At 48.3% G+C, this 10,634-nt stretch overlaps 1 pseudogene; it reads right to left on the bottom strand.

Annotated features, from left to right (window-relative positions):
- Window positions 1-7,578: 7,578 nt before the first annotated feature.
- Window positions 7,579-8,985, bottom strand: LOC149342294 (putative ATP-dependent RNA helicase DDX5 pseudogene; annotated as a pseudogene).
- Between the last annotated feature and the right edge of the window lie 1,649 nt (window positions 8,986-10,634).

The raw sequence follows: 10,634 nt of genomic DNA, 5'->3' as shown, positions 1-10,634 counted from the left end.
CCGAGAGCCATCCCATTCCACCGGCTCCGGCCGCCTTGCTCGTCGGAGTTTGCTCGAACGCGATGCGAGAGAAATCAATTTAATTCTCTGTCGCCGTTCACCACCGCCTGCGCTTCACTTGGCTCCACTTTAGCCTCTTCTTTTTCCGTTCAGTTCATTTTTTTTCTCCCCTCTGCGATGTTTCAAATAACTCCCTGGCATCGCTCCCTAACTCGTTCTTTCCTTCGAAGCGAGCGAGGGAATGAGTGCACTTGCACTTAGACGACGCGAAAGGAGACACGCGTTTCAGGAAATATGGAGTCGGTCCCGTGATCACCTATGGAACGATTGAGCTCATCGGCGACGGTAATGACGGGGCTTACGCCGGCTTGCGGGACATACAAAACCTGATGACCTAGGGATGAAGCCGGGATGTAGAGAAAAGGAAACGACGGGTGGGGCTCACGAGTTTCTGAGTGATTGCATGGCCATGCGTCACAGAAGATTCCATTCTAGGGAGTACGAGCGTGAACATGTCTGTGCCCTTTCACTGTTACTCTTAATCCCACTCTTAAAGGGCAACTCCGGCGATTTTTCAGCCATTTTAAGTAAATGGCTGTTTTGTGTTCCTAAGATCCTCCTGTAACGTGCACGATACAAGGTTTTCAAAAGCAACTCTAAAATAATTTTTAAACAGCAAAAAACGCAAAACTCGAAACGAAACCGCAAAACCGAAACCGGAGAGGTGCCTTCGTGCGGTATTGACTGTGACGTCACTAGCGGGTTCGCCGCACTGCGAAGTTCGGAGCCGTGCTGTCGACATGGCTGAAGCGCGGAGAACAGCTTTTCCTAAACCAGCGAGTCTTTAGAAGACGACTCATTCGATGATTTCGGACTGGACGAGTCGCCTTTTAGGTATGATCCACCGCCGCGCGAGCTAGCCGAGTCACAACACAGGCCGCGTCACCTGCAGCACGGAGACGGTCTGAACTGAATACTTACTCGGAGAAGTAAGTATTTGAGTTATTTCTTGTGCATGCATTTGTGACACAGTCGTCAGAACAAAAGTTAATGTGATGCTCCCGCTGATAGCTGTTCGTGTGGCGAGTGCTGGCCGACCCAGCCTGATGAAAGAATCTGCTGCCGGAACGTTGCCGCGGTGCACAACGTCCTTACAGGGGAATGCATAACCAAAAGTCCTCGGTTTGCGAAGCTTTGTCTCGACGGCGAGCTTTTGGGAGTGAATTCACGCCAGCTACAGTTCTCAATCCAACATACTTTAAGCGCGCTCTCCGTGGTCCGCTTCCTCCTGACGGCCGCGCTTCGTTCAGCTGGCCACTGCGATGGGCGGTTGTACTCGAATAACATTGGCACAGAATCTGCCTTCAAGCCCGGGTTGAACGAAGCCTTAGCGAGTCCAAAGCTCCCTCTGAGGTACACGCTGTCTTCATAGCAATCTGGCGCGAAATGTTCCGAGCACAAGCGGGAATGCTTCCTCGGAGACCAGTTGACACGCCGGACAGCTCTCACCCAACTGTCGAGAAGGTTCTTATCGCTAGGAAACCTATGGTAGATCACGCCAGTTGTCACAGATGAATTTGTGCAGCCCACAGCACATAAGAAGTTGCCATGACCCATCACTCTGACGTACACATCACATCAGGCACGTTGAGATGGCTCGAAATTGCACAGGTGCTAGAAATAATTCTGGAGACCTGCACTACAGCACCTCTTTCTTCCTTTCTTCTTTCACTCCTCCCTTACGTCCCAGTTCGGGTGTCCTTTACTGCGTCGTTTACTTTCCTCAAAATCAATTTTCAGTTTTCCCCTGCACTGCCAACGCCAGCGCGCGCCCGACCAGCTTGACACGCCGCCCCGCCAGTGACGTCACAGTACAGGGTGGCCTGTAGAAGTTGCTCGATCAATGGGTGCCGCTCGCGTCGAGGAGCGCTGGTCTTGAAAATTCGCTTGCGAAAAAACTACGCCGCTTTCAGGTGCGAAATTTTACATGAGATATCAGACTACCATAAAGAACACAGTCTTAAAATTTCATTTCGATCGATGAACATCGAAAAATCGCCGGAGTTGCCCTTTAAAAGACTCAATGTTAGGTCCTTGTAGCCTTTATTAGTTCCACTAAGGTTCGGATAAAATTTCTCCTTCTCATATTTTGCCTCGAACGACACTAGTTTAGAGAAGAGTGAACTTGTTTTAGCTGGAACACGGACTTATGACGCGTACTTTTCGGCACGTTCAGTTAAACTTAGGCAGCATGCTTTAGCGCTAAGGGGAGCTACCGCCTCTTTGTTTTCTCTTGGTTCCACATGACACTGTCATTGTAACGCAGTTTCAGTTAATTGTTAGAAGCGCCCTAGAGTCCCACATTAAGGTATGCCTGCGCAAATTTCGTGTAGTGTATCTTACTCTACCTCCACGGCTGTGCGTTCAGAGCCTTTGATTACGAGGTCTTTTCGTAAGGTTTCTGAGTACGTCTATAATGCATAAACAGTTGGCGAAGCATGCGTGCGCTCGCGGGAATACTGACCTGAAAACTTGATAACTTATTGTGCCTCAGACTTCCTTGTGGTAACGTCGAGGAGTAAAATTTTGTGTTAAACTGAGCAAATTCGCCACAGGGACGTTAAACTTCCTTCGGCAGATAAGAGGCAATGAGTAGTATGCAATGTTACCACCGCTTATGGATACATTTTCTCTCAGTGGGTAGCCAATAACTTACGCTGTCTTTCGTTTCTTTTTTATCCACAAAAAAAAATTCTAGATAAATTGCCCATACTTGTTTAGTCCAATAATCTGACTGGCCAGCATTGATCGATGACCGACAATAACTCGGCTGGCAGTAACATCCGCACTGATAAAAACAGGCACTGGCATTGAAGGAATCTTGCAACACTTTGTGCAACACTTTGTGAACATAGTGTATGGACATACTCACTCGCTTGAATGTTCTGTCATGAGCATCTTAGTCGGATAATACAGTAGCACACGCTGCTAGAGTCCACAATCTCACTTGAATGTTGGTGAGCCCTTTTCGGCGACTTTCTTTCAAGTTAGAGGGCTCCTTCGTGTAACCCCACTGTGCATGTCAGTTAAGAGATGTCTCTTTGTTATTTTATTTCAGACATCACGCAGCCAGTAAGCAGCGTCAGGCCATTTGTCTAGAAGCTTCGTTCCCAGGGAATAGCCGCTCGCGTCGGCAGCCTGGTGGTGGGCAGAACGAATGGGGCCGGAGGACGAGGAGGAGGAGGAAAATTCGTTTAATATCCAAAAAAGGCGTTGACTGAGCTGTTGCTTGGAATCCTCAGTCCTGGACCCCAAAGGCCTTGGCCTACGAGCGCACCAGTTGGATGAGCTCTCGTTGGCTCTGCAAGGCGTCGCTGGTCAGTTGGGCCAACCACTGCTCGGGTGACGTGTACGGTGTCTGTAAATGTTGCGATTTAGCCTGGCACCCGCCAAGATATATGAAAGAGCTGCACCAACGGCAGGCGTTTTGGGATTGAGGGGAATATATTTCGTGGAATACTGAATTATTTTGAAAACTACTCGTTAGAATTCGACGCCAGGCCGAGGCTTCCTCTGAGGAGAGGCGCATGCGTGGTGGTGAATAACTGCGGAGGTCGAGCCGCTGGGTCCCAACGCGTTCTGAATACGTGTGCGGTAGGGAGACAAGTTTGGGTATAGGCACCTCCACTAGTTTAGTAAGATCCCGAGCTAAAGCGTCCACCCTCTCCTTCCCCTCGAGCCCCTCGTGGCCGTTAGTCCCCGTAATGCGATGACGACGTTCGGTGAGGAGGAGCCCAAAATGATCGCCACTCGAGTGGGTGTTCGGTCTGTCGTGTATTCGCGGCAGGCTTGATGAGAGTCAGTGACGATGTGGGAATGGGCGGAGGAGCGAAAACCTTCGAGCATGCAAAATGCGAAGAGGCGAGCCGGAAAGGAGCGAAGAAGATGAAATTCAAGTTTTGGTTTGCAAATTACTGAGCTTCTACGAAATGGCTTGCCGCGACTTCATTGAATAGTATTGCAAGAACCCTTTGAAAACGTCAGTGCTCCTAACCTACATAATATATTATTATTCCAATTTGTCTTCTTATACACTAAAAAAAAGCGTTTCATGGACGCGGAAAAATAACGTGCGGCTTTCAGGTCTGCCGGGATGCAATTTCAAAGAAGAGTGACGTAAAACTCTCTTATAGCAATCTTCGACCGTAAACATTTCTGGCACCCGATAAATTAAAGCATTTGTTAGTTACAGGCCTTGCACAGCGCGCTGGTAACCTAAACGAACTCAGTGACACAGGATCATCAAGTTTTGTGTTTGTATATATAATTAGGACGTTCTTGCGGGCTAGTTGGTTCATGATCGAGGAAGGTTAGGAACTGCGCAAAAGCACGAAGACAGGAGGCAAAGAAACGAACGTGGCACCACGGGTTCAGTATATATCTCAGTATATATCAGCTACGCTTATTGCATCCAGAGCCTAGCGCAAGTACACGAATCAGTGTACTCGGAATGAACTAGGGTTCCACTGTCTTATTATAATTCAGCCTCTTCATCTTAAATTAGGCCAGAATGTCGTGAACTACAGTTTTGTTCTTCGGTACGAAATCTCGAGATTATCCTTTTATTCTTCTGTCCATGCGCGTTGTGCTGTCTTCCATCTACATTCTTGAATGGCTTTCACACGGCTTGGCCTTCATTTCATTACACTTTCGAAGTCTCTAATCTGCCACTTATCACATCCTTGAAAACGGGGTACTATGCGACATTCATCTGACCCCATAACAAGCAAGAAAAAGCAGCAATGGCTGCATGGATGACGACTTCGGACAGCAGAACCTTGTCGGATGACCTTACATTGGGCACTGGGTTGGAGGCTAGGAAAGTTTGCCGGGCGTTTGGGCCGTTACTTTAGCTCGTAAGCAGCTCGTAGCCCGACTTCAAAGACCACTATTGCCAGGAATTCGGGACAGCTCCCAGTCATTGCACCTAAGCCTAGCGGCCTATAGCACTTCAGTGGCAGCCACTCGGAAGTTCTCTTTCATTATTACGCCGCGGTTGATGTCAACGCACTGTTTTTGAATGTTCAAACTGTAGTGTGCCAACTGTGACAGGTTCCGCTACCGCCATGCGCCGACACTGCGCTGCGCCTGACGACGACGAAGTTATGCGCCGACACTACGCTGCGCCTGACGACGACGAAGTTGCCCCGCTCTCTTGGTGCTGGCTACGCCCGTCTACGCTGCAGATCCTGCACGGCGGTTCGGTCTCTTGAGGACGCCTAATAAACGCACCCCTACAGTTGGTGGAGGTGCGGGGTACGTCCCCTACCAACCTGGAACTCCGGAGCCGTACGCTGCCGCCTGTGTCAACCATGCCAGATGAGACTGAATAAGCCACACGGTGGCAGATAAAGGTACTAGAAGCGCTTGTCGAGGCTTCCTTGTAATGGAGTAACTTGAGCCCAACAAGAGTGATGTGAGAAGCCGACGATAGGGCTCCGGCGCTAACAGCGAATTGCGGCGTCCGTCTAGCATGGGCGAAGGTTCAGTCAGATTAGTTTTGACAAATGTGTTCTCAAATCCCAACCATACCCTATTGCTTGAAAATCCGATCGTTTGCGGCCAGTGAACAGTTTGATCCCGAGTGCCGTCGGGTACACATGGGCTTGCAATTGGTGAGAGCTTTCCTGTGGCCTGGTACTCGGCAGTTACGGGGTAAAAAAAAAAAAATAGGACTTGGACCCAACACTATGTACAAAAAAACACCTTGTGTCATGGCGCTCCTTGAATAAATTACCCTTGTGCCGTTAAAATCCCTCCTCATCATAGTCATAATCAAAATCCCGTCTGACCTGACACACGTACGTTCAGAAAAAAATGATCTTGTAAACACGGTGCTAAAACGCGTTAACTCGGCATCCACTGGTATATTCTCTCGGAAGCAGGCCAAGAAATCGTGTTCATTTTATTACTGCACCCATTTCTTTTTAACACTTGCCGCGGCTGGCACCTCCAAAAAAGTAACTGTCTCTCAGCTGCATCGCAGTCCCAAGGTCAGAGCAGCTCCTTGCACACTGCCAAAAAACGACCTTGAAAATTCTCCGCCCAACAGAATACCCTGCTGCACTGATCTCACGCAAATTCGCATAAGTTCACGCTTTCGGGCGCTAGTCCTTCACTTTCAGTTGGTGGCTTTTGGGCGACAGCTACCCTGACAGCGCATAGTCTTTGCAAGCCTCCGATGCCGCGACGTAACCAAACGACTGCTTCGGCTACAATGTGGAGAACTCTGGTCACTGTCCAGTCAGATTTCGTTCTTGCTCATGGCGAACCGGGGGTGGTCCCCGCCTCGGCAATGTAGCTGAAGTGGCGTCTTAGGTACAGTCTGCGACTAATTCCAGATGACCTGGGAGCGGAAGTAGGAAGGGAACTGGAAGTGTAGGCAGTGCCTGGCCTCTTGTTCCATATAAGTTCATTTCCGTGTGAGCGCTTTTCTAGCTTTGTTGTTGTTGTTGTTGTTGTTGTCGTTGTCGTTGTCGTTATTGTTGTTGTTGTTGTTGTCGTCGTTTTCGTTGTCGTCGTCGTCGTTGTTGTTGTTGTTGTTGTTGTTGTTGTTGTTGTTGTTGTTGTTGTTGTTGTTGTTGTTGTTGTTGTTGTTGTTGTTGTTGTTGTTGTTGTTGTTGTTGTTGTTGTTGTTGTTGTTGTTGTTGTTGTTGTTGTTGTTGTTGTTGTTGTTGTTGTTGTTGTTGCTGTTGTTGTTGTTGTTGTTGTTGTTGTTGTCGTCGTCGTCGTCGTCGTTGTTGTTGTTGTTGCTGCTGCTGCTGCTGTTGTGAGACAACGCTAACAGTTGTTCTCTGAATGTAAAATCATTCAATGCCATCACCTAATGGCTGATTTTTACTTGTGTCTTGGTGCTTTAAACCCAAGACGAGAATGGAAAATAGATATGGTGGCGGAAATTGAAATAAATTCTACAAATAACTGGGAGTAGTTTCCGTTTGCAAGACAGCATCAGGAATGACTTCCAAATAAATCAGAACATCAGAATCCGTAAAAAAATGTCCGCGTTATGATGGTTACACGAGAGTCCTGAGTCCTAAGGTCTCTTCATTTACAAGCTGTTGGGCTCTAAACGAGCGGCGGATGATACCGCGCAGTTGTTTATCGCGTCGTAACAGCAATCTTGAACACTGGTCATAAACCTTAAGAGGGGCAGAAAGATGGAGTCATAACTAGGCGCAGAGGCTGGTCTTCAATCACCTTTTCTTAAAGAGCCTCGATTATTCGTTGACCATTCGATGACTTACTAATTACCGTCCTTAATCCCGATGCAAAGTCTGAAGGCAGCGTTAAGGCGTTGCAGATAGCGCATCCTTTCTCATGACATCGAGGAGGTCAACTTGTGCCAGATATTTCCATGGGTGTATCAAACAATAATTATGCAGGTTAGCTGTAGACGAAATTTAGTCTTTAATCGAAGAAGTTTCAAGACAAACCAATCAGAGGAAAACAATAAGCGGACACTTTTGACGATGGGCCGCACTTCCTACCATGACATTTGAGCCCAAACTTCCCAAGCTACCACTGCTCTTCCAGCAGCAGACGGTCGATCACACGCTTATTGCGCCGGATTCTTGACCTTCCAGCGGCTACTTTGCACTCGGCGAGCTTCAGCAACTCGGGCGAAGGGTCCTGCTTGGACTGGCGGAGAATCGCGACCAGTTCCTTGGCACTATGACTATCAGTGGGCGCAAGGAAAGTGTATGTTCTTCCGGTTCCGTCGGCGCGAAAAGCTAGCTTGACCCGGCGGATATAGTCCTCTGCGTAAAGGGGGTAATCGTAGTTAACCACGTAGCGCACGCCGCCCACTTCTATACGCCGCGCCACCTCATCGATCGCCACCAGGACGGGCACTTTATGGAATCGGAAAGCATTGAGTGCCCATATCTGCTCCTCTTGAGTCTTCCTGCCGTGGATACCAACGGCAGAAAAGCCTTCGTTCTTCATTCGAACCACAAGTTTGTCCACTGTTTGCCTCATTGCAACAAACACGATGGCCTTTTCACCTTCGTCCTGCAGTATCTCCTGGAAAAGGTCGATTACTGCCTTCTCTCTCTCGTCCTTTTCGCAGACCGACACGACCTGCTGGACTCGCTGGCTCTGGCAAGCTTGCGACGTTCCGATGCTTACCGTCACGTGGTCCGTGAGCATCTGTTCGGCCAAGTCCTCCACGTCCGCCAACCGGGACGCGGTCCACATGAGAGTCTGGCGGTCGGGCCGGATATTGTCAGCAATGGTGCGGAGTTGCTTACCGAAGCCCATAGCCAACATGCGGTCCACAGCGTCCATCACCAGGTAGGTGCAACGGCGAATGTTTACCTTACAGTCCTCCATTAATGACACAAGGCGGCCAGGTGACGCGACCCATATCTCTGCGCATTCCTCTAGCTGCTTCAGCTGTGGTCCTTTCGGGACGCCCGAAGTGAGACACATGACTCGAACCTTTGTGTACTTCTCCAGGTCACGGACCACCTTCTCAACCTCTCGCGCGCTCTCGCGGGAATCGATGAGCACAAGCACTATGGGTCCATCGCAGGGCTGGACAGGTTCCTGGTGCCGAATGTGCACAATGGCCGGAAGCAGGTAGCCGAGCATCTTTCCCTCAGCTTCGCCCTCGGCAACGGCGAGAAGGTCCCTGCCACTGAGCGCCACTGGCCAGCACTGGGCTTGGAGTCTGCTGAGCGAGTCACACCTTAGCACTTGGAGAGCTTCTATCAGGTCTCCAGGGAAGCCGGCCTCTTCAATATTGAGGAGAGGTTTGGGCACACAATGCCCTCGTACCGTTACCTTGTTGACCTCACGGTAGGCGTCCACTTCGGCAGGAGACCGCTGGGTCGTCGACAAATGTTCCCTGTAGAAGCACTTCTCGAACGCCGGCAAATGCACTGCGTTCCATTTGGGCGGACGTAAGTTCCGGCCTACCATGCTGTGTCGAGGCCCCCTTGGCGCCGTCTCTTGCCTGAACAGCGTAGAGGAGGAGTAATGTGTGTCGCCGAGCACTTGCGGATGAGCCCTTGCAGCATTCAGATTTTGAAACTCGTTGAAAATTTGATCCCACATTTCCAAAGCGTTCCACATCGCAGCGTTCAGGCCAGCAGGTTGCTGAAAAACTGGAAGTGAATCTAAGCCTATAGGAAGGTTCCTGCTCGAATGGAATTTCTGCCGCTTTGATTCTGTTGTTTGCATCGGCAGGCCCCGTACACAAGTTCCTGTCACCCTCTTCTTCGCCTGCATCGCATGCACACCTGCACGTGGCTGTGAACAATGCATTGGGCTTAACTAGCTTGAAATTGTGGGTTGTTACTATAACGGCGACAAAAAAATAGCCCGTGAAATGGCAATAAAATTATTCTTAGAGGGAAGCCTAGAACAATCAAGTAGTGCGAAAAATTCGGGGGGTGTTTAGGTAGAGTGGCGAAAACGAACAATCTGTGGGGATAATGCGCTCGTAAATGCGCAGGTGCCAAGAAAAGCATAAACGCTTCATCTTTGGGAAGGCTGCCTTCTTCCTTTATTAACTGTTTCCTCTTTTTCTTGTTCCCTTTTGAGGTCTGTACATTCAATGTCGTCGCCACTTTCGTTAAAGGCACCTTATTATTATTGATTTTGTGCAAAAAACAGAAAACGACAAGGTTATCTAACGAGTAGTTGAAGAAGAAGTCAGGCACCGGTGGAGCTTTTGCGACCCAGGTTGCTCTTGCCAGCAACCTCTTGCGACCAATCGTTAATTTATTTATTTATTTATTTATTTATTTATTTATTTATTTATTTATTTATTTATTTATTTATTTATTTATTTATTTATTTATTTATTTATTTATTTATTTATTTATTTATTTATTTATTTATTTAATACTGCGGAGTCACTTGACTCTAAGCAAGAGTGAGCACAGATACAAATAAAAAAAGATATGCACGCGCGTCATGCAAGAGCAAACAGATGATGCGAAAAAAGAAGCCAAAAAGACAAGGGTTTCACATACAAAAGGCTCTCAAATTATCAACAAACGTTTCTACATTCGTGCTGTTCACTACACACTTCGGCAATTCATTCCACTCTGTAATCGATTTGACAAAAAATTAGCGTTTAACTGTAATAGAGTATGCACGAAGTTCTTGCAGCATTTTTCCATGGTTATAACGCGTACTTGCTCGTGAAACAGGTGTAATATAATCATGGGTGTTTATTATAATCAGATTATTATATATTAGGTACAAAAATTTCAACCTTGCTTCAGTGCGCTGCCACGGTGCGCAATCTTTCTCACAGTCCGGTGGGCAGATTGCGATGATGCCACAAGGTTCTTGGCCTAGGTGACCCACCTGACCCCTATGTTGCTGCACTAGAGATTTTTCGTAGATTTTTCGCTCGCGGTCAACCACGCCGACGACATCCACGGTGGCGCCCTATTTTCTGCGACACGACCTTCTTAACACTGTCGCGTTAAAATGCAAAATTTCTAAATTGGGGGATGTTTTCACTTTACCCACTTTAACTTACTGTCCGCGGCAACAGATAGGAATGTACGGCACGAGCCGCAAAAGCATACGAACCCAAATTTATGGTAAATCGG

Source organism: Amblyomma mixtum, chromosome 5, assembly GCF_055824585.1.
Source record: "Amblyomma mixtum isolate Tamu chromosome 5, ASM5582458v1, whole genome shotgun sequence".
Lineage (NCBI taxonomy): Eukaryota > Metazoa > Arthropoda > Arachnida > Ixodida > Ixodidae > Amblyomma > Amblyomma mixtum.
This window is presented reverse-complemented; position numbering and strand designations above follow the sequence as displayed.